This window comes from Entelurus aequoreus, linkage group LG15, assembly GCF_033978785.1.
Source record: "Entelurus aequoreus isolate RoL-2023_Sb linkage group LG15, RoL_Eaeq_v1.1, whole genome shotgun sequence".
Taxonomy (NCBI): domain Eukaryota; kingdom Metazoa; phylum Chordata; class Actinopteri; order Syngnathiformes; family Syngnathidae; genus Entelurus; species Entelurus aequoreus.
In genome coordinates, this window is record NC_084745.1 from 16,281,067 (window position 1) to 16,307,016 (window position 25,950).

The 25,950-nt window shown below is 38.8% G+C and overlaps 1 protein-coding gene across 1 annotated transcript in view; it reads left to right on the forward strand.

The window, feature by feature from the left end:
• The first annotated feature begins 8,568 nt into the window (after positions 1-8,568).
• Positions 8,569-25,950, forward strand: part of LOC133629862 (cadherin-18) — a 278,024-nt gene continuing 260,642 nt past the window's right edge. The window contains exon 1 of the mRNA XM_062020906.1: positions 8,569-8,729. The gene's annotated coding sequence lies outside the window, so the exon portion shown is untranslated. The remainder of the gene's footprint in view (positions 8,730-25,950) is intronic.

Genomic DNA, 25,950 nt, shown 5'->3' on the forward strand with positions numbered 1-25,950 from the left:
ATGGAATGGGTTTCCATGGCCGGGCAGCTGAATCTAAGCCATACATCACCAAGTCCAATGCAAAAATATATATTTTTGAATTATCAATTTTTTAATTGTCGCAGCAAAGATACAGTAACGGCAAGATTAAATGTTGTTTGTCGTTAGCGGTTAGTGTTATTCCGATACCAATATTTAGGTATCGGGATATTTTACATCATGTATTGCCTTCATTATAACGCTTATGTACAATATATTGCCAATAGTATTTGGCCACCCATCCAAATGATCAGAATCAAGTGTCCTTATCGCTCAGCCCGGCCACCGGTGTATAAAATCAAGCACTTAGACATGGAGACTGTTTCTACAAACATTTGTGAAAGAATGGGCCGCTCTCAGTGATTTCCAGCGTGGAACTGTCATAGGATGCCACCTGTGCAACAAATCAAGTCGTGAAATTTCCTCGCTCCTAAATATTCCAAAGTCAACTGTCGGCTTTATTATAAGAAAATAGAAGAGTTTGGGAACAACAGCAACTCAGCCACCAAGTGGCAGGCCACATAAACTGACAGAGAGACATCACCAAGTCCAATGCAAAGCGTTGGATGCAGTGGTCGCCAACGGACTCTAGAGCAGTGGAGACACGTTCTCTGGAGTATTGAATCACACTTTTTCATCTGGCAATCTGATGAATGAGTCTGGGTTTAGAGGTTGCCAGGAGAATGCTACATTTCGGACTGCATTGTGCCGGGTGGGAAATTTAGTGAAAGAGGAATTATGGTGTGGGGTTGTTTTTCAGAAATTGGGCTTAACCCCTTAGTTCCAGTGAAAGGAACTTTGAATGCTCCAGGATACCAAAACATTTTGGACAATTCCATGCTCCTAACCTTGTGGGAACAGTTTGGAGCGGGCCCCTTCCTCTTCCAACATGACTGTGCACCAGTGCACAAAGCAAGGTCCATAAAGACATGGATGACAGAGTCTGGTGTGGATGAACTTGACTGGCCTGCACAGAGTCCTGACCTGAACCTGATAGAACACCTTTGGGATGAATTAGAACGGAGACTGAGAGCCAGGCCTTCTTCACCAACATCAGTGTGTGACCTCACCAATGCGCTTTTGGAAGAAGGGTAGAAAATTCATATAAACACACTCCGCAAACTTGTGGACAGCCTTCCCGGAAGAATTGAAGCTGTAATTGTCATGACGTGGTTTTAGCAAATTACTGCGAGGATTGTTTTCCCGGGAAGCAAACAGACTTTTCCGGACAACGGTAGAAGGTTAGAACATTATTTAATCTTGACTCAAAAAGTGAAAACAAAAAGGCGCACAAGGCGAAGGCACAACTTAGCGCAGGATACAAAAACTAACACTTAGGCAGAACTATGGACATGAAACAAAAACTCGCTAACTGTGGCATGAATAAACAAAACTTACTTGGCATAGCATGGAGCAAACAATCACATGAAAACAAGCATGAATCTGTGGCATGAAACGAGCATGAAACAATCAATACAGAGCATGAAAAGAACATCAACAGAGCAATGTCGCCAGGACGACTAACTGGCAAAACAGGCTTACATAATAGTCTCTGATTAGAGCAGCGTGATCCGAACACATGAGGCAGGTGAAACTAATGAGTCGTCATGGAAACTAAAACAAACAAGGGTGCACAAAAACAGGAACTATGGAGTCTTTAACAAACAGAAAATAACAAAAAACATGATCCAGACCACAGATCATGACAGTAATAGCTGGACCGACATCATATTGAACCCTATGGGTTAGGAATGGGATGGCACTTCAAGTTCACATGTGAGTCAAAGCAGGTGGCCAAAAACTTTTGGCAATATAATGTATTTTTCCATTGAAGTCAAAATGTGAACAAGGCATTGACGTCGCCATAAGACAAGCAAATAGCGGTGAAATTGAGCGAATAAAGTCTGAATTTTACAAGATAATCACAAAAACAAACTTTAACTTAATAATACTTACCAGTGATTTTATTGTAAAATAATTAGGGCGTTCAAAGTTAATGCGATAATGAGTTAATAAAAGTTTCCTTAAGGGCTTTTTTTTAATCACATGATTAACCAAAGTTATTACCATCCACTGTCGCTGTGAGTTGAGTTATCACCGAAGTTCCTAGTTGTTCGTACTGTCAGTCGAGTGTTTCCTATTTGGACTTGTTTTTGAACGTGTGGTTGCTTATTTGGGCTTGCTTTTCTGTCCCTGAAAAGAAGCAAAACACGAGTAGCCCCACCCCCCACTTTTTAAGGTTAAGGCAAGTGTTGCCTTAAAGGAGGGCTCATATTTTAGGGCACCAAGGCAAGTTAGAAGGGCACCAAGGCAAACATTACTTTCTTTCGAGGCAGGAGATTTATATATAATCATACACACATATACTTATATATATATATATATATATATATATATATATATATATATATATATATATATATATATATATATATATATATATATATATATACATATATATATATATATATACATCCATATATATATATATATATATATATATATATATATATATATATATATATATATATATATATATATATATACATCCATATATATATATATATATATATATATATATATATATATATATACATATATATATATATATATATATATATATATATATATATATATATATATATATATATATATATATATATATATATATATATATACAAAATAACCCCGAAAGGGACAAGTGGTAGAACATGGATGGATGGATGGAATTTTGAAAGATGGCACCTGATGGCCGTATATGCACTTTTTGTCCATATAGATAAAAATAGTGTTCATGTATGAGATATAGGGCTGCCAATTATTGCCAAGGTAATAATTAAGATTACTGTTATCAATATTGAAATCATGATTACTGATTGTTAGGTAAAGCAGTGTTGGTGTGTGAACGTAATACCATCATGTCATTTGTAATGTCTAATAAAAAGGCTATAAATGAACGTTATCCATATATCTAAAGACAAATATTAGGTTTTTTTTGTATTTCTTTAATAATATCAACTTGTCAGCTTTGTGTCGTTACATGATGCCTTTATTTCTATTTTTACATTTTGATAGAGGGAGGGTTTTTTTTTAAATTATTTATTTAAGTTATGTAAATTTATATGTACATGTAGATGCTGTATCGGGACAAATCCATTAAGAGTTTGAACAGAAATATGTCGAATAGGAATTAACTATACACTATAAAACATTAACAAAATGTTGTGTCGCATGCATTGTTTTTGAAGCAATACCTTTGTGACATGAAAAAAACGCTATGTAATGTAAAAAAACATGGCGTTTACTTTTTTATATCACAATAAAACACAAAGCAGTTTGGCTAATGAAGATGAAGTCTAATAAACAAGCTTTGTTCTTCTCTTGGTTCAGTACAATAGTTTGGCCAACAAAACAAAAATAAACTGAGTTGTACCTCTCACATTGAATACAGAATCATCACAGCCTTCGTTCAGTTTGATGTGCTGACAAAACATTTTAGCTGGTATGATGTTATTTGAAAACTGATACAGTTTGCAGTTTTATAAAGGAGGAATAAACATCCCAGTAAACAAAGTAAAGACTTTATAAACAAGTTTTGACAACGTTCATGTATCATCACCTGCTGCATTCTCCTTCGCTGTATACTTTTAGTGTGGGGACAAGTGTGTCTGTCTCCATTATTGTCCACACCTGTCTCCATCTAAACACAGCAGTGCGCTCTTAAACACACAGCGGGAAGAGAGGGAAAATGGCGTTAAACTTTACTCCGAGGGGAAATCTCCGCAGCAAAGTCTATGTAGCTTGTCCGCCATGATTATCAATCCAAACGATGCTAGTGTGCATGCACATGACTTTGTGTTGCCAAAAATGCATTAATAAATTAAATTGTTCTAATTTTCTAAAAAATTTGACTGGAGTTTTATCGCAAATTATCATTATACCGTTTACCATTACATCCCTCGTCCAATAACAAGTGAAAAGTCAAGTGCGGTCAGGGCAAGGTATTGCCGCAAATGTTGGTACATTTTTTGGACATTACCTTGAAAGACGAGGGCGGTTGCCGCGGTTGCCGTGGTTAAATTCAAGCCCTGCATTGGTCCCGGAAGTTTTAAATTGAACCCTGGGGGCATTGCAGAGATATTTATAAAACAGTTTAGCCTTCCTTCATACTTCCTCCAAACGTGCCGTTTGAAATCTCCCCAATTTGTGAGGTTTTTTTTTATCTCAGTTTTACCCCAAGAGCTTTGCGCGAGTCCGCCATTGTAGTCTGTAAGCTCCTCCTTTTTCGCTGTCACCTTATTGTGGCGCAGACTGGCTCGTAGATGCACATGCATCCTTCTCTGTTGCCATTTCTAATACAAAGTAGCGTATCGTTCAAATGTATATCTGTCAGTAGACTCTATAATAAACCGCTGGCCTCGCCGCCTTCTGCCAGGCTGAAGCGCCATGTGGGTGGGTGTGTGATGAATCAAGACAAACGAAGTTGATGAATCGTTGAACAACAGCGTGCTTTATTGATCGTCGAGCATCATAGCAAGTTCTGCTGTCCTTGGAGGATATCTCGCCAAACAATATCTCTCTCTTTGAACAGCCAGGCAACTAGTCCGTATAGCCTGACATGATGTCATCTCAGGTCTTTGAGTTCACAGTACTGAAATTGGCACCGCCAGGCCCATCGGAGGACATGTTTGTGTGAGCGTGGGAGTTTCCTAGCATCGGTTGGCATTATCGAAGCATAATGACTGTTACTCATGGCGACCTGTTCGGACTCGGCCTACCATTGACAGCTTTACTGAGCCTTGCTGTTGTGAGATGTATGTTTCCCACCTGTGCATGTCACACGTACTAGTCATACTTTATTACCTGCCCAAGATTATGGACCGCCGATTCTGGCTGGCTGCTTGCTCTAGGACAGGGGTCGGCAACCTTTACCACTCAAAGAGCCATTTTGGCAAGTTTCACACATTAAAGAAAGTAATGGGAGCCACAAAAATGTTTTTAAAATTTAAAATGAAAAACACCGCATACCAAGCTTACATGCTTTGTGCTATGTTAACCAGGGGTCTCAGACACACGCACCGGCACGCACTATAATGTGGGAATTGGATGTTAGTGCAGCCCGCGAGTTTTGGATGAATGTCGCTTGCGTCACGCTTGCCAACCTCTCATTTTTCCCGGGAGACTCCCGAATATCAGAGCGTGATGACACTGCATTTGGCGCCCTCTACAGTCTGCCCAATCAGTGTACCTGCTCGGCCACAAGTGGAATGCAGCTTTAGCTTGCTCACGTAAGAGACAGCAAGGCTACTAACTCAGCAGCCACACATCTTACACTGACGGTACCAATACCCAGAATCCCATGCAGCCCTAACTCTTCCGCTCAACCAACCACGAAGAGGGGGGGGGGGGGGGGTTGATGTGTGGGGGGATTTGGTGGTAGCGGGGTGTATAATGTAGACCGGAAGAGGTAGGACTGCATGGGATTCTGGGTAATGGTTGTGTTGTGTTTATGTTGTGTTACAGTGGGATGTTCTCCAGAAATGTGTTTTTCATTCTTTTTTGGTGTGGGTTCACAGTGTGGCGCATATTTGTAACGTAACAATGTTGAAGTTGTTTGATACGGCTACCGTCAGTGTAAGCTGTGTGGCTGATGAGTAACTATGCTTTGCTGTCTCCTGTGTGAACAAGTAATAACAACATACAACATGTGGCTGGCCCTAGCATGCTGTAAGTAAATGCTATAGAGGACAATTACTGCAGTGCAATTAGGGCACGCCTTTTATTAAGTAATTAGAGTGTTAATAGGATTATTTTTCCCTGGGAGTAGTCTATGAGAGACACTGACATACATAAGTCTCCTGGGAAAATCGAGGGGGTCGGCATGCATGTAGCTGAGCCGCATCAGAGTGGTCAAGGAGCCGCATGCGGCTCCGGAGCCGCGGGTTGCCGACCCCTGCTCTAGGAGGAACATAATCGTTCGCCATATGCAAAACATGTCATTCCTTAGACTTGCAGCTACTACAATTAGAAGAAGACGCAGCCGAAGTGGAGCCATGTATATGAGACCGCCTACAAAACGGCGCATCCTGACGAGACGGTCAAAAATGCTTGTAAAACATAATCTATGCAACATTTTGACCATAGAACCACCATTACATGTTATGTAGTGCTTTAGATCATGATATGACGACTTAAACATTGTATAATCTTAATATGCGTGTGTTGCTTTTAAATAAAATCCACATGATTAACTCGACTAAAAAAACACATTATCAAAGCATTATGACTGTTACTCATGGCGACCTGTTCGGACTCGGCCTACCATTGACAGCTTTACTGAGCCTTGCTGTTATATGGTAAATGGGTTATACTTGTATAGCGCTTTTCTACCTTCAAGGTACTCAAAGCGCTTTGACACTATTTCCACATTCACCCATTCACACACTGATGGCGGGAGCTGCCATGCAAGGCCCTAACCACGACCCATCAGGAGCAAGGATGAAGTGTCTTGCTCAAGGACACAACGGACGTGACTTGGTTGGTAGAAGCTGAGGATCGAACCGGGAACCCTCAGGTTGCTGGCACGGCCACTCTCCCAACCGCGGCACGCCATCCCAATGTTGTGAGGTGTATGTTTCCCACCTGTACATGTCACACGTACTAGTCATACTTTATTACCTGCCCAAGGTTATGGACCGCAGTTTACAAGATCTGGCTGGCTGCTTGCTCTAGGAAGAACATAATCATTTGCTATAGGCAAAACATGTCATTTCTTAGACTCACAGATACTACAATGGGTAGAAAACACAGTCGAAGTGGAGCCATGTATAGGAGACCGCCTACAAAACGGCCCATCCTGACGAGACGGTCTAAAATCGGCTTGAAGACGGTCTGTAAAACAAAATCTATGCAACATTTTGACCATAGAACCGCCATTACATGTTATGTAGTGCTTTATAAAGTGGAAACAAAAAAAAAAAGTTGATCTCGTAACTTAAAGGCCTACTGAAACCCACTACTACCGACCACGCAGTCTGATAGTTTATATATCAATGATGAAATCTTAACATTGCAACACATGCCAATACGGCCGGGTTAACTTATAAAGTGCAATTTTAAATTTCCCGGCAAACTTCCGGCTGAAAACGTTTCGATATGATGACGTTTGCGTCAACAGTGGAAGCGGAAGTATTCTGAGCCCATTGAATCCAATACAAAAAGCTCTGTTTTCATTTCAAAATTCCACAGTATTCTGGACATCTGTGTTGGTGAATATTTTGCAATTTGTTTAATGAATGGAGACTGCAAAGAAGAAAGCTGTAGGTGCGATCGGTGTATTGGCGGCGGCCTACAGCAACACAACCAGGAGCACTTTGAGGATAGCAGACGCGCTAGCCGAACGACCAAAATCTATGCAACATTTTGACCATAGAACCGCCATTACATGTTATGTAGTGCTTTATAAAGTGGAAACAAAATCATGATATGACCCCTCCAGATGATTAACTTGACACAAAAAAAAACACATTGTCAAAGCATTATGACTGTTAGTCATGGCGACATGTTCAGACTTGGCCTACCATGGACAGGTTTCATAAGCCTTGCTGTTGTGAGGTGTATGTTTCCCACCTGTACAAGTCACACGTACTAGTCATACTTTCTGCCCAAGTTTATGGACTGCAGCTTCTGGCTGGTTGCTTGCTCTAGGAGGAACATAATCGTTCGCCATACGCAAAACGTGTCATTTCTTAGGATACTACAATGGGTAGAAGACGCAGTCGGAGGGGAGCCATGTACAAAACAGCGCATCCTGACAAGACGGTCAAAAATCGGCTTGAAGACGGTCTGTAAAACATCATCAATGCAACATTTAGACCACAGAACCACCATTACATGTTATGTAGTGCTTTAGTAAGTGGAAACACAATCATATGACCCCTTAAACATTGTATAATCTTAATATGCGTGCGTTCCTTTTAAATAAAATTGACATGATTAACGTGACTAAAAAAAACCCACATTATCAAAGCATTATGCCTGTTACTCATGGCGACCTGTTCGGACTTAGCCTACCATGGACAGGTTCACTAGGCCCTGCTATTGTGAGAAGTTTGTTTTCCACCTGAACATGTTATTTCTTAGACTAACAGATACTACAGCTATACCACGGCTGATGCATGCAGAGCCAGGGTTTACACATTTATGCAACGAGAGCCACCTGTTTTTTTTAATTTGTATTTGAAGTGATGGGAGTTTTTAGCTCTCTCTTGGAGAAGAATGGAGAATTGGACGCCAGGCGCGAAAATTAGAAAAAGGGATGACATATCGCTTCCCGATCGCAATCTCACATAATCAACGTGTTAACAGAGAAGAAGATGAGGGGGGGGGGGAGATAACGGAGAGAGGTAAGAAGAAGAAGCGGGAGACTGGCAGTGAGAACCGGCCAATCAGGAGGCACTGAGCACTCCCTGCGAGCCGCGCACGATTGGACGGGACGCGCGCACACGCACGCACACACACGCACGCACTAGCGCTCGCTGGCTGGCTGGACTCGCTCATCCCGCCGCCACACGAGCTCACGCGGGGGAAGCAGGCAGGCAGCATCCGAGAGGGCTGCGTCCTCCTGGATGAAGAGGAGGAGTACAGTCGAGGATGATTAAGAACACGATGGAGCAGCTTTGGGCTTTTTAGGCGGGAGGGAGCGCGGCGAGGTAAGAAAGACGCGCAAGTTCATTTCTTTTTTTGTTGTTGTTGTTGTTTTTAGGGCGGCTGGAGTTACAGCAAATATTCTTAAGAAAAGGAGGCCACTTTTTTTTTGTCACACAACGGGAAGTGCTTGATGGACGTGCGCGCCGCAAGTTGGAGAACGTCCCGTCGTGTGTTGCCAGACGTGAATTGACGCGCACTGCAGAGAAGTAAAATAGAGTCCAGTGTGAGCGAGGGAGTGCTGCAGGAAAAGGAGAGGACGGCTCAGTTCTCTTCAGAGACCGTGTGTGTTTGTGTGTGTGTGTATGAATATGTGTGTGCATGAGTGTGTGTGTGCATGAGTGTGTGTGGAGCAATGTGTGAGTCTGCTGTCCCTGTAAATGTGTTGCATTGATTGGGCTTAACGGTGCGTGCTTGTGTGCTTTTGGAAAAAAATAAAAAAAATAAATGGAGTTTGCAAATGTGTTACACGGAGGACGCGGTGACACATTTAACGTGAACACGGACAGTCCGCGCACACTCGAGTAGGTACACCTGCACAAGTTCCCGAGCTCCATTACGCCTATATAACACACGGCGGGGGGGGAGTGTTGCTTGTATGCAAAAGGCATTAATAATGCACATTTCTGAGGTTTACGTCACACCGCATGATGGAAGCTGCTGTTGAGGTGTCACATTTCACACGTTTGCATCTGTGATTGTGTGGGAATGCATGAAGCAAAAAAAAAAAAAAAAAAAAAAAAGGAGTGCATTGCTCGGCTGCAACCAGCAGAGGCGCCGTCGAGTCAGTATGGATGACTTGGCGATGAAAGGAAGAATAAAATGATGGAGTCGGTAAATAACTGATTCATTTTTTCCCAATTAATTAACAAAATATGTTTAATGGAATTCAAATGGAAGTTGGCTACTTTTTTTTAATTTAAGAGACTGATAATGGAAATTCGAATTTTAACCAAGCTAATCAGTAGGGCTGTGAATCTTTGGGTGTCCCACGATTCGATTCAATATATCGATTCTTGGGGTCACGATTCGATTCAAAATCGATTTTTTTTTTCATTCAAAGCGTTCTCGATTCAAAAACGATATTTTCCCGATTCAAAAGGATTCTCTATTCATTCAATACATAGGATTTCAGCAGGATCTACCCAAGTCTGCTGACATGCAAGCAGAGTAGTAGATTTTTGTAAAAAGCTTTTATAATTGTAAAGGACAATGTTTTATCAACTGATTGCAATAATGTAAATCTGTTTGAACTATTACATGGACCAAAAATATGACTTATTTTATCTTTGTGAAAATATTGGACACAGTGTGTTGTCAAGCTTATGAGATGCGATGCAAGTGTAAGCCACTGTGACACTATTGTTCTTTTTTAAAATTATTTATAAATGTCTAATGATAATGTCAATGAGGGATTTTTAATCACTGCTATGTTGAAATTGTAACTAATATTGATACTGTTGTTGTTAATATTCATTTTTGTTTCACTACTTTTGGTTTGTTCTGTGTCGTGTTTGTGTCTCTCTCAATTGCTCTGTTTTTTTGCAGTTCTGAGTGTTGCTGGGTCGGGTTTGGTTTTGGAATTGGATTGCATTGTTATGGTATTGCTGTGTATTATTTTGTTGTATTGATTAATTTGAATAAAAAAAAAAAATTTAATAAAAATAAAAAAAAATAATAATAATAAAAAAAAAAAAAAAGATTTTTAAAAAATGAGGATCGATTCTGAATCGCACAACGTGAGAATCGCGATTCGAATTCGAATCGATTTTTTCCCCACACCCCTACTAATCAGTACATGCATCCATTCAAGTCATGTATAAGCTTTGTAATCGTTAGAAATATACATTTTCTCCTAGAACTCCAACGTTATTGTCGTACTGTAAGTTCAAATCAGCAAAACCAGTTGACCTACATGTTAATAATTAATCAACAGTGGAATTATATCATCCATTTTCTACCGCTTGTCCCTCTCAATCGGTGCTAATTAATCGTGTCTTGAAGAAATATAAACAAAACAAAAAAGTGCACTACTGGGCTGCAAACAGCAGAGGCGCCGTTGAGTTATTCTAGATTACGTTGCTATCTAAAAAATGACAATATGATGCCAATAATAAATGACCTAATTAAATTTTTTTTTTTTAAGTAAAAGAATGTTGAACACGATCATTTGAAATGTAACCCCCAAAACTCTGTCCCAAATCAAACTGAGCTGATACCTTACATTAATACGTACATACATAAATATTAATATGTATCTTTCAAGTCACTTTATTGTGGTTAAAATCAGCAAAATAGTTGACTCACGTCTTGTTTTGAATTAATCGAAAGGTGTGATCAATCAGTGCTGATGAATCATTCCTTGAATATAGTGAAGCAAAGCAGTGCAATACCGGGCTGCAACCAGCAGAGGCGCCGTTGAGTCGGTATGGATGACTTGGCGATGAAAAGAAGAAAAAAATGAAGTCGTCAGTAAATAACAGATCAATTAATTGACAAAATATGTTTAATGGAATTAAAATGGAAGTTGGTTACTTTTTAATTTAAGTTAATGTTAATGGCAATTAGAAGTTTCACGCAGCTGATAGCTCAAGTTAATCAGTACATGCATCCATTCAAGTCATGTATAAGCTTTGTAATCGTTAGAAATTGTCAAGACGTGGACTATGGCGCAGTTTCCTGCATGAGTTGCTTTCCCGGAATGCAAATGAACTTGACTGGACATCGGATGAAGGTAGATACATGTTTAATTATTTACTCAAAAAGGAACAAACAAAAGGTGCGCACAAGGCGGAGACCAAAACTTGACTAAGAAAACAAAAACTAGCACTTGGGCAGAAACTATGAACATGAAACAAAAGCACTTACTGTGGCATGGCATGAAGCATGAACTATGGTATCATCGCGTAGCAAAGGATGACAGTGGTAACAGAGTTAATGTTGCCAGGCTGACTTCCTGGCAACTATCGGCTTAAATAGTTGTGAACATGATTAGCAACAGGTGCGTGAGTGCAAACGTGAAACAGGTGGAACTAATGGATTGCTATGGTGACCAAACAGGAACAAAAAAAGAGTCCAAAAACCAAACAGTACATATCTTAAACAAAACATGATCACAGACAAGACAGAAATATTAATTTTCTCCTAAAACTCCAACGTTATTCTCGTACCGCAAGTTCAAATCAGCAAAACCAGTTGACCTACATGTTAAAAATTAATCAACAGTGGAATTATCCATCCATTTTCTACCGCTTGTCCCTCTCAATCGGTGCTAATTAATCGTGTCTTGAACAAATAGAAACGAAACAAGAACGTGCACTACAGGGCTGCAACCAGCAGAGGCGCCGTTGAGTCAGTCTAGATTACGTAGTTGTCTTAAAAAATGACAACATGATGATAATAATAAATGACCTAATTAAATCTTTCTAAAAAATTGACAATTCATTGACAAAATATATTTAATGGAATTGAAATGAAGGTTGGCTATTTTTTTTACATTAAAAGAATGTTATATTAATATGTATCTTTCAAGTCACTTTATTGTTCGTATTTGTAGGCAATATTAATGTACTCGTAAACTACATTTCTGGGTTAAAATCAGCAAAATAGTTGACTCATGTCTTGTTTTGAATTAATGGGAAGGTGTGATAAATCAGTGCTGATTAATCATTCCTTGAACACAGTGAAGCAAAACAGTGCAATGCCGAGCTGCAACCAGCAGAGGCGCCGTTGAGTCAGTCTAGATTGTGTTGCTATCTAAAAAATGACAACATGATGATAATATTAAATGACCTAATTAAATCTATTTTTTTTTACGTTTAAACATTTTTGAACACGATAATATAAAATTTAACCCCCGAAACTCTGATATCCTAAATTAATATGTGCATGTATCCTTTCAATTCACTTTCATGTTCTAGTATAAGCTTCGTAATCATTAGCAATACACATTTTCTCCAGCGTTATTCTTGTACTGTAGGTTCAAAACTAGTTGACCTCTGTCTTGTTAGGAGTCGGTGCTGTTTTAATTGTGTCCTGAGCACAGTGAGGCAAAAATAAAAAGTGCACTACTCGGCGGCAACCAGCAGAGGCGCCAATGAGTCAGTCTAGATAACGTTGCTATGGAAAAAATGACAACATGATGATAATAATAAATTACTTAATTAAATCTATTTATTTTTACGTTAAAAGAATGTTGAACACGATAATTTGAAATGTAACTCCCGGAACTCTGTCCCAAATCAAACTGAGCTGATATCTTATATTTATACGTACATACAAACATAATATGTTACCTTCTAGTCACTTTATTGTTCGTAATTTTAGCCAATAGACATTTACTCGTAAAAAACCTTTCTGGGTTAAAATCAGCAAAATAGTTGACTCACGTCTTGTTATGAATTAATCGAAAGGTGTGATCAATCAGTGCTGATTAATCATTCCTTGAACACAGTGAAGCAAAACAGTGCAATACCGGGCTGCAACCAGCAGAGGCGCCGTTGAGTCGGTCTAGATTACATTGCTATCTAAAAAATGACAACATGATGATAATAATAAATGACCTAATTAAATCTATTTTTTTTTACGTTAAAAGAATGTTGAACACGATGATTATTTGAAATATACCCCCGGAGTGTATCCTTTCAAGTCACTTTCATGTTCTAATATAAACTTCGTAATCGTTAGCAATACACATTTTCTCCAGCGTTATTCTCATACTATAGGTTCAAAACTAGTTAACCTCTGTCTTGTTAGGAGTCAGTGCTGTTTTAATCGTGTCTTGAGCGCAGTGAGGCAAAATAAAAAGTGCACTACTGGGCTGCAACCAGCAGAGGCGCTGTTGAGTCAGTCTGGATTACTGTGCGGTCTAAAAAATGACAGCATGATGACGTCAGTAACTATTTGTTATTCTGATGAACATAGATTAATACTAGGTTAATATAATAAATAATTAAATTTTTCCAATTAACTGTCAATTAATTGACAAAATATGTTTAATAGGCTAATGTTTTACTTTAAAAGAATGTTGAAAACGATATTTCGAATTTTAACCCATTAAATCTCTCTCTTCTGAGTTGATAGCTGAAATTAATATGTACATGTATCATTTCAAGTCATTTTCATGTTCAACTATAAGTTGCCTAATCGTGAGCAATACACATGTTCTTCTGATATCCCAACATAATTCTTGTATGAGAAGTTCAATTCCACAAAATAGTTGACCCAAGTCTTGTTAAGAATTGATCAACGGTGGGAATAATCAATAATGTAGATTGTTACTCGAACGGCTTCAGCAAAATGGATTACAAGCTCAGCAGAAACAAAGACGGTAGAGAGGAAGTGTTAAGTCACTTTTATCAGAGATTGTTGTCAAAACATGTCAAGTCTTTTCTCATACCAATCACACACGCCCGGTTGGCGGCTTCAAAATAATAGTGCTACGCTTCACAACCGGTCTAACCGACAAAACAACGAAAAATCGTCTTACAATACAATCATGCTATTCTGTTATTCTGTGTTATGTGATATTTTTACCAAAATAAATGTTTTCTGGCAGATTAAAATTGTAATGGCAGCGGCCATTTGAACAAACTTCTTCTTCGCTAACACTGAGATTAGGTTTAATACTGCAGGCATGCCTGCCACTGCCCTCTGCAGCCCACATTGGGTAAGTACAGTTCACTACACAATATTACCATCGCTATGGTATATTATTTTAGAATCTGTTCTGATTGATAGTCCGCAATTACAGAGTTTGAGACCACTAGTTTATGGCTTCTGGAAATAGCCCTTTTTGTTACTTGTTGATCACAGCTGTGATCTTTCTTTGACATTTTCCTGCCCTCGTATTACCAAAAATCAAGAAATACAACAACCTCAGTTCTCTGATGCCATTTTGGAAGCCTCCATTGTCAGATGGGTGTATTTTGTGCGCTGCTCACCCACTCCAACGGCTTCCTGGAGATCCTCCGGGGGGGGGGAATAAATACAAGGGAGCTTTGTGAGACTCTTGGCTGATATAATCACCCGTGAATGTTCCCTTGTCTGCAAAGGCCACCGAGCTAATTAGAGCCCTATTAATCTTAACGAAGACAGCAACTCGGTGAAGACGAGCTCTTGCGTCTTGACTTGCCACGGCGATGTCGCGGCGTGTCGAGATGCACCTGCTGACACCAGCCGACAGAAAGGAATCTTTGGGGACTTTTTCTGCACTTAGACCAAAAGACTACATTTTGGATGATCAGACCAACACCAAAGTACGAACTCAGCGTTTAACAAGACTTTGCCGAATCAATAGATACCAATCGATGCTAATCTCTATAGACCTACTTTCCTTTGATCTTTTGGACTTTCCCCCAAAATTATTTAAAGACACCACTAATACATCAATGTCGTAGCCAAAATTACCGTGTTTTTGTCCGATAGAATAGAATAGAACAGTGTTTTTCAACCTTTTGGGAGCCAAGACACATTTTTTCCGTAAAAAAAATCCGGAGGCACACCACCAGCAGAAAACATAAAAAAATTAAACTCAGCAGCCGATATTGACAATAAAAAAGTCATTGTCCCAATTGTTGGGTATGACTTTAAACCAGGGGTGTCCAAACTTTTTCCACTGAGGGCCGCACACGGAAAAATTAAAGCCTGCGGGGGCCATTTTGATAGTTTTCATTTTCAAATCATAACAAAATATATGGATTTGTTTTTTTTTTTACCTTTAGGGCTCCCAGGGACCATAAAGGGTCTAAGTCATTAAAATGTTAAAAACAAATCAAATTATTTTTTTATTTTTTTTATTTAACGCTTACAGTAAATCTCTACAGTATATCAACTTTAAGTTGATATCAAATAAAAAAAACCAAAAATGTTTTATGCCTTTTCTGTCAAGACAACTTTGTTTTTTATAATAAAACTGAAATATGCAGTATGTCCCCCACTGCCCAAAAAATTCAGAAAGCAATGTTTGATGTGAAGTAATTAGAGCCTTAAAAACATCAATAATGCAAGACACCATTGATATGAATTCATTGTTATTTTTGAGTAATCACAGTGAAAAGATAAATAAAATCCCATTAAATATATTTAGGATACAAAAGGTGCCCCACTCAAAGTGATACATTTGTATTATGTTTTTTTTACTTTCAACACTTAAAGGCCTACTGAAATGAATTTTTTTTAATTTAAACGGGGATAGCAGATCTATTCTATGTGTCATACTTGATCATTTCGCGATATTGCCATATTTTTGCTGAAAGGATTTAGTATAGAACAATGACGATAAAGATCGCAACTTTTGGTATCTGATAAAAAAAAGGCTTGCCCCTACCGGAAGTAGCGTGACGTAGTCAATTGAACATATACGCAAAGTTCCCTATTGTTTACAATGATGGCCGCATGAAGTGAGAGAGATTCGGACCGAGAAAGCGACAATTTCCCCATTAATTTGAGCGAGGATGAAAGATTTGTGGATGAGTAAAGTGCAAGTGAAGGACTAGTGGGGAGTTGAAGCTATTCAGATAGGGAAGATGCTGTGAGAGCCGGGGGTGACCTGATATTCAGCTGGGAATGACTACAACAGTAAATAAACACAAGACATATATATACTCTATTAGCCACAACACAACCAGGCTTATATTTAATATGCCACAAATTAATCCTGCATAAAAACACCTACGTGTTTGTTATGCTAGCTCCTAGCTCCTATGCTAGCTCCTAGCTCCATATAAGCCGCCAATCCAATTCAAACACCTGCACAACACACACAATCACTCAGCCCAAAAGACTGTTCACCTAACCCAAGGTTCATAAAGCTTATATATTTAAACAAAGTAACGTACGTGACGCGCACGTACTGGCAAGCGATCAAATGTTTGAAAGCGCAGCTGCTACTCACGGTACCTGATATTCAGCTGGGAATGACTAAAACAGTAAATAAACACAAGACATATATATACTCTATTAGCCACAACACAACCAGGCTTATATTTAATATGTCACAAATTAATCCTGCATAAAAACACCTACGTGTTTGTTATGCTAGCTCCTAGCTCCTAGCTCCTCTGCTAGCTCCTAGCTCCATAGAACACGCCAATACAATTCAAACACCTGATCAACACACACAATCACTCAGCCCAAAAGACCGTTCACCTAACCCAAGGTTCATAAAGCTTATATATTTAAACAAAGTAACGTACGTGACGCGATCAAATGTTTGGAAGCCAAAGCTGCATACTCACGGTAGCACGTCTGCGTCTTTGTCATCCAAATCAAAGTAATCCTGGTAAGAGTCTGTGTTGTCCCAGTTCTCTACAGGCGTCTGTGTATCGAAGTCAAACGTCTTCCTGGTTAGAGTCTCTGTTATCCCAGTTCTTCGATCTTGACTGCATCTTTCGGGAATGTAAACAAAGAAACACCGGCTGTGTTGTGTTGCTGCTGACTTCCTTCGCAAAATACGTCCGCTTTGCACCGAGAACTTTCTTCTTTGCTTGCTCAGCTTCTTTCTCCATAATGCAATGAACATAATTGCAACAGATTCACCAACACAGATGAGATGAGATGAAAACAGCTATTTCCTATTGGCTTCAATGTGGAAGCCATACCCGTGTTCCCCGGGCTACGTCACGCGCATACGTCATCCTCAGAGGCGTTTCGAACCGGAAGTTTAGCGGCAAATTTAAAATTGCACTTTATAAGTTAACCCGGCCGTATTGGCATGTGTTGCAATGTTAAGATTTCATCATTGATATATAAATTATCAGACTGCGTGGTCGGTAGTAGTGGGTTTCAGTAGGCCTTTAAGTTACGAGATCAACTTCAGATATATCTGTCAATTTTATGTTTGAACTATTATTTTGTTTGTTTTATGTTCTTTTGTCAAAGAAAACGTTGATGTTTTTATTTGGCAACCACACAATATATGCAATATTTTCCACATAAAACATTTTAAAGTGAAATATTTGAAATAACTGGAACCTTGAATAGGTCAATAATTCATTATAACATTGTTTTGTTTTTTTTTGTTTTATTGAGCAATGGTAAAAAAAGAAAAATAAAGATAGACAAAAGAAGAAAAAAACAGCCTGCATGGCAGCTTTGTGTCAACATTGCAACTTTTTCTAGTTAGATTTCACCTCATTCTACTTTTTTAAATGTTTTTATTTTATTTTCGCAATAGCATTTCCAGAATGTGTGGCGGGCCGGTAGACAATTAGCTGCGGGCCGCAAATGGCCCCCCGGGCCGCACTTTGGACACCCCTGCTTTAAACCATAACCAACCATGCATCACTATCGTCGTCGGCGATCACTCGAAACGAGTATGATTGTCCTCCTGTTGGTGGGATTGCCTGTGCGTGGAATCTTTTAAAGTGGGGAGACTGGTGCACAGACAGCCACCACACTTTCCTTGGCAAAGAGAAGGCCAGGGTCCAATGGCATAGAAACCAAGACAATGGGGGCCCATCTTTGCTGCAGCCTTCCTCCCGTCTTTGTGACCGTTGTGGAGCTTCTATGCAACCATCATCCGCCCACTCGGCTGTTGAGGTCTTTTTTGACGAGGGAGACGCGCAGACTCCAACGTCACTTCTTCGCTGTGGGGAGCTGTATCCGGTGGCAAGGGAAACCCAGGACGACCGGCTCCTCCTCACAGCTGCAGGAGGCTGCCGGAGCTCCGGTTCTGTCGGAGGACCGCCTATGGTGCGCCTACCAGTACTTGCTTTTCTCTAAGGGTGTGCTCCTCTAGACTTTTGTCTTCCCAGACTAACCCACAAGGCAGCGGGGCAATCACTATAGCATCAAAGTTGGTCTACTGTCACGATCTGTCATCTGTCATTTTGAGTTTTTTGGTGTTTTCCTGTGTGTATTGTTTTAGTTCCTGTCTTGGGCTCCTATTTTGGTGGCTTTTCCTGTTTTGTTGGTATTGTCCTGCAGCAGTTTCATGTCTTCCTTGACCGCTATTCCCCACACCTGCTTTGTTTTTAGCAATCAAGACTATTTCAGTTGATTTTATCCTTCTTTGTGTGGACATTGTTGATCGTCATGTCATATTCGAATGTACTTTGTGGACGCCGTCTCTGCTCCACACGCTGTAAGTCTTTGCTGTCGTCCAGCATTCTGTTTTTGTTTACTTTGCAGCCAGTTCAGTTTTAGTTGTGTTCTGCATAGCCTTCCCTAAGCTTCAATGCCTTAGGGCAGGGGTGTCCAAAGTGCGGCCCACAGCTAATTGTTTACCGGCCCCCCACACATTCTGGAAATAATATTGTAAATATAAAAAAAGAACATTAAAAAAAGTGGAAAGAGGTGAAATCTAATGAGAAAAAGTTGCAATTTTGACACAAAAGCTGCCATGCAGGCTGTTTTTTTTCTTTTGTCTTTCTTCATTTTTCTTTTTTTTGCCATTGCTCAAAAAAAAAATAATTACGACAAAAAATCCATGTTATAATGAATTATTTTCAGGGCTCCAATTACTTCAAATATTTCACTTTAAAATGTTTTATGTGGTAAATATTGCATATATTGTGTAGTAGCCATATAAAAACATCAAAGTGTTATTTGACAAAAGCGCATAAAACAAACAAAATAATAGTTCCAGCATAAAATCGACAGATATATCTGAAGTTGATCTCGTAACTTAAAGGCCTACTGAAACCCACTACTACCGACCACGCAGTCAGATAGTTTATATATCAATGATGAAATCTTAACATTGCAACACATGCCAATACGGCCGGGTTAACTTATAAAGTGCAATTTTAAATTTCCCGGCAAACTTCCGGCTGAAAACGTTTCGATATGATGACGTTTGCGTCAACAGTGGAAGCAGAAGTATTCTGAGCCCATTGAATCCAATACAAAAAGCTCTGTTTTCATTTCAAAATTCCACAGTATTCTGGACATCTGTGTTGGTGAATCTTTTGCAATTTGTTTAATGAACAATGGAGACTGCAAAGAAGAAAGCTGTAGGTGCGATCGGTGTATTGGCGGCGGCCTACAGCAACACAACCAGGAGCACTTTGAGGATAGCAGACGCGCTAGCCGAACGACCTCACCTTGACTTCCTCCGTCTCTGGGCCGCCAACCGCATCGGTGATCGGGTGAAGTCCTTCGTCGTACCGTCGATCGCTGGAACGCAGGTGAGCACGGGTCGTGATGAGCAGATGATAGCTGGCGTAGGTGCAGAGCTAATGTTTTTAGCATAGCTCTGTCGAGGTTCCGTAGCTAAGTTAGCTTCAATGGCGTCGTTAGCAACAGCATTATTAAGCTTCGCCAAGCTGGAAAGCATTAACCGTTTATTTACATGTCCAGAGTTTGGTAGTATTGTTGATCTTCTGTCTATCCTTCCAGTCGGGGACTTATTTGTTTTGTTTCTATATGCAGTAAAGCCCGATGCTATCACATTAGCTCAGTAGCTAAAGAGCTTCATCGAAGTATTGTCGTGGAGATAAAAGTCACTGTGAATGTCCATTTCGCGTTCTCGACTCTCATTTTCAAGAGGATATAGTATCCGAGGTGGTTTAAAATACAAATACGTGATCCACAATAGAAAAAGGAGAGAGTGTGGAATCCAATGAACCCTTGTACCTAAGTTACGGTCAGAGCGAAAAAAGATACGTTCTGCACTGCACGCTAGTCCTTCACTTTCACGTTCCTCATCCACGAATCTTTCATCCTCGCTCAAATTAATGGGGTAATCGTCGCTTTCTCGGTCCGAATCTCTCTCGCTGCTGGTGTAAACAATAGGAAAATATGAGCAGTCCTTCCTCCGGTGTCGTCACGCTACTTCCGGTAGGGGCAAGGCTTTTTTTTATCAGAGACCAAAAGTTGCGAACTTTATCGTCGTTGTTCTATACTAAATCCTTTCAGCAAAAATATGGCAATATCGCAAAATGATCAAGTACGACACATAGAATGGATCTGCTATCCCCGTTTAAATAAAACAATTTAATTTCAGTAGGCCTTTAAGTGTTGAAAGTAAAAGAAAAACCTAATAAAAATGTATCACTTTATGAGTGGGGCACCGTTTGGATCCCAAATATATTTTGTGATTTTTTTATTTATCTTTTCACTGTGATTACTCAAAAATATGAAAGAATTAAAATAAATGGTGTCTTGCATTATTGATCTTTTACAGCTCTAATTACTAAATACTGCATATTTCAGTTTTACTATAAAAAAAACTAAGTTGTTTTTGACAGAAAAGCCATAAAACATTAATTTAACATTTCATTCGTATTACTTTATATCAACTTGAAGTTGATATAGAGATTTACTGTAAGCATTAAATAATAATAAAAAAATAATAACCTGACTTATTTTTAACATCTTAATGACTGAGACCCTTTATAGTCCCCGGGACCCCTAATGGTAAAATAAATAAAAAAATGCATATATTTTGTTATAGTTTGAAAATGAAAAATATCAAAATGGCCCCCACATGCTTTCATTTTTCCGTGTGCGGCCCTCAGTGGAAAAGGTTTGGACACCCCTGCCTTAGGGGCACTCACCTTTTGTTTATTTTTGGTTCAAGCATTAGATATCTTTTTACCTGTACGCTGCCTCCAGCTGTCGTCTGCATATTGTGATCACAACAAACCATCGTCGTTGTTCCCGACATCTACAAAGCAATTAACTACATGCTGCCACCTACTGATATAGAAGAATATTACACGGTTACTCTGCTGAGCTCCAGACAGTACAGACACTCAACAACGGCTAATTATTTGCGGATTATAATTATGGGTTTGCAAAAAATATTTGTAACCCAAGTAGGTGAAAGTACATAATCTCCCACGGCACACCAGACTGTATCTCACAGTGGTTGAAAAACACTGTAATAGGAGTCTTTACTGTCATTATCTGCCTTACATTAAATTAGTGATGCTAGTCCACGAGGTGCTTAAATTGTAAACATAAGAAGAAGACATAAAAACACAATTGACAGTAAAAGTAGCAGCATAATGGAGGAGTGTAGCGACACATTCCCAGGAACGGATGGCCCTCGCAAAGAAATTGTTCATAGTCTGGATGTATGAGATCGGATCGATCTGTAGCGCCTGCCAGAGGGTAACATTTGGAACCAGTGGTTTCCCGGGTGAGAATGATGCACGGATGCATCACTGAAAAGCCAGCAAATGACAGTTGGAGGAAACCAAACTGGCTTCATGGAGTCAGAGGATGCTTTTTATAGGTTGTGAGTTATTTAGTTTGTCATTTACTTTTTGGTGAAATTGCATGATATACAGCAGGGGTGTCCAAAGTGCGGCCCGGGGGCCATTTGTGGCCCGCAGGTCATTTTTTAACGACCCCACGGCACATTTTAAAAATACGATTGGAAACAATTAAAAACACGATAAGTGGTATAAAAGAGCAAACAGGTGAGATGTAACAAGAAAATGTCGCAATGTATACTCTAATAACACAAAGCTGCCATGCAGGCTGTTTCTTTCTTCAGTGTCATTATGAATTATTGACCTATTCAAGGCTCCGATTACGTCACATCTGAGATATTTTGGGGGAAAATGTTGCATATTTTGTGTTTGCCATATAAAAAACTGAGCTGTTTTTTTTTATAAAGAAGGGCCTAAAACGAACAAACGAAAAACATAAACAACGATAAAACGTATGATTGACGGATAGATCTGAAGTTGATCTCGAGATTATTGTGTTAAAAGTAAACAGTAAAAAAAAAATTGAATTTATTTTTTAACACTATAATTATTTGGATCCCCAATAATTTTAGTGTGATTTGTTTTTAAGTGTCATTGCTCAAAAATAATAATGAATTAAAATCAATGTTGTTATGAGTTATTGACCTTTTTAAGGCTCCAATTATTATATAATCTAAAATATTTCACTTAAAAATGTCATTGTGTGAAAATATTGCATATTTTGTATTTTTTTCCATAAAAAAACAGGGTTTTCTTTGACAACAAGAGCATACAACTTAAATCTTTAAAATCGTTATTTTGACAGATAGACCTAATGTTGATCTAGAGATTTAAAACTTGAATAAAAATAACAATAATAATAATACTGAATAATGACACATTTTTAATATTTTTTTTGACCAAAACCCTTTGGGGTCCCCGGGATTAAGCCTGAGTGGAGGCCTAAATGTATATTTTTTATACATATATTGTATTGGTTTTTAAAATAAAAAATATAAAAATGGCCCCCGCTTGCTTTGATTTTTCAGAATGCGGCCCTCAGTGGAAAAAGTTTGGACACCCCTGATATACAGTATCTGTCACAACCACCAGAAGGCACATTTGCATGGTATCTTGGGGGTTTCTATCAAGGGATACAACCTTTTCACTTCCGATATTGGAGCCTTGCGCATTGGCCGTTACCGATATTGATCTGATATCAGCCCAAATAATACATACTTTTATTATTGTGTACTGTGGAATGTTAGAAAAGGCTTAATCAAGTGAAATTAGTTTACAAAACTCAAAACCAGTGAAGTTGGCACGTTGTGTAAATCGGGAATAAAAACAGAATACAATGATTTACAAATCCTTTTCAACTTATATTCGATTGAATAAACTGCAAAGACAAGATATTTAACGTTCAAACTGGAAAACTTTTTGCAAATTTAAGTTAATTCTGAATTTGATGCCCGTGACATGTTTCAAAAAAGCTGGCACCAGTTGCAAAAAAGACGGTGAAAGTTTAGGAATGCTCATCAAACACTTATTTGGAACATCCCACAGGTGAACAGGCTAACTGGGAACAGGTGGGTGCCATGATTGGGTGTAAAAGCAGCTTCCATGAAATGCTCAGTCATTCACAAACAAGGATGGGGCGTCAATGCGTCAAATACCACAACGGAGTTGAACAACTTAAGCTGTACATCAAGCAAAAACGGTAAAGAATTCCACCTGAAAAGTTTAAAAAATTGGTCTCCTCAGTTCCCAAACGTTTACTGAGTGTTGTTAAAAGGAAATATCATGTGGTGAACATGCCCCTGTGCCAACTTTTGCACTGTGTGGCTGCCATTAAATTGTAAGTTAGTGATTATTTGCAAAAAAAAAATAGTTTCTCAGTTCTAACATTAAATATCTTGTCTTTGGAGTCTATTCAATTGAATATAAATTGAAAAGGATTTGCAAATCATTGTATTCTGTTTTTATTGACGATTTACACAACAAGCCAACTGTAAAAGAGAACAATAGTAGGTATGACAAACACTATCCTATTTATCCTTAACTGTCTGGTATGGACTTATGCGTTTCATTAAACTTAGATTACAGTTTGACCCAATATGTTTTTGTTCAGGCCAATACCGATAATTAGTAGTAAAAAAGGCTGATAACCGATATATGAAGCTGATAATCATTTGCCGTAAAGATTAGCTAAACATGGATACTATATGTCAGTAATCAGCTGGAAAAGGCTTTAATTTGTTTTTTAAACATTTGTTTTGTTAAAAAAAATAAAAAAAACTTTGGATGCGGATACTTTTGTTACTGGATACTGCCTTGGAGACTTTGTATGTGTAAGTAATATGCAACTATATTTATTTTACACGTTTTACACTGCAACATTGTTTAATGAGGGACTTATTACGTATGTCTAGCTTGTATGCTATTGTGGGCTTAGCTGTTGTGTAGCTGCTAGCTCCTACCATGTTTACCTTTTGTTATTGACTTCACTAGAATACAAAAAGGATCAACCTTGAGTGTTTTTTGGAGGATAATTAGATGTTAACTGCTTATCGGTCCAATATTGGAACAGCCCTACATTATACATGTCTATGTTAATTTTTTTTTGCTACAGTATTTTTTTTAAATTATATAATAATAATAATGGATTACATTTATATAGCACTTTTTTTTGAGGGACTCAAAGCGTGTAACAATGAGAACCGGTCACTCATTCACTCCACATTCACACAGGGACCCCATAAAGTCATAAAAATGGGGTCCAACAGTACATTTTTGGGGCCCCACTTTTTGTAACCGTTTTGAAAACAAATGATAAATGTATGCATTATGCTGTTATATCTCAAATTCTATATTGTGTTTTGGGAAAAGGTTGTCATAAACGTTACTTGATTAATTAAAAAAAAGAAAATACTTTTTTTATGCATGTATTCAGTTACAAACACTCATTCACTTCCTTCTTTCCTTCATGGATCTAAACTTTGCCGTTGCCGGTAGTTTTTTCTATATTTTTATTGTAATACTTTTTAAATGTGTTTGTTCTCTTTTTGGCCAAAGTAAGACAAAGAGAACAATCTGAAGTTTGCTGGGTATTGTGGCCAAACAGCTCAATTTCTTTTTCATCTGACATCACATGGACAAAGTTCTGTGGTCACATGAAACAAAAATTGAGCTGTTTGGCCACAATACCCAGCAATATGTTTGGAGGAGAAAAGGTGAGGCCTTTAATCGCAGGAACACCATCCCTACTGTCAAGCATGGTGGTGGTAGTATTATGCTCTGGGCCTATTTTGCTGCCAATGGAACTGGTGCTTTACAGAGAGTAAATGGGACGATGAAAAAGGAGGATTACCTCCAAATTCTTCAGGACAACCTAAAATCACCAGTCCGGAGGTTGGGTCTTGGGCGCAGTTGGGTGTTCCAACAGGAGAATGACCCCAAACACACGTCAAAAGTGGTAAAAGAATGGCTGAATCAGGCTAGAATTAATTTTTAGAATGGCCTTCCCAAAGTCCTGACTTAAACGTGTGGACAATGCTGAAGAAACAAGTCCATGTCAGAAAACCAGCACATTTAGCTGAACTGCACCAATTTTGTCAAGAGGAGTGGTCAAACATTCAACCAGAAGCTCGCCAGAAGCTTGTGAATGGCTACCAAAAGCGCCTTATTGCAGTGAAACTTGCCAAAGAGACATGTAAGCAAATATTAACATTGCTATATGTATACTTTTGACCCAGCAGATTTGGTCACATTTTCAGTAGACCCATAATAAATCCATAAAAGAACCAAACTTCATGAATGTTTTTTGTGACCAACAAGTATGTGCTCCAATCACTCTATCACAAAAAAATAAGAGTTGTAGAAATTATTGGAAACTCAAGACAGCCGTGACATGTGTATGTAAACTTTTGACCACGACTGTATATGAACTATATGAGCAGCTGGACAGGACATATAAAAAATAAAAAATAAACATTTGGAATGTTTTTAATCGATTAAGAATCGTTACATATAAGAATCGCGATTCATTCAAAAATCTATTTTTTATTTGACACACCTACTCTTT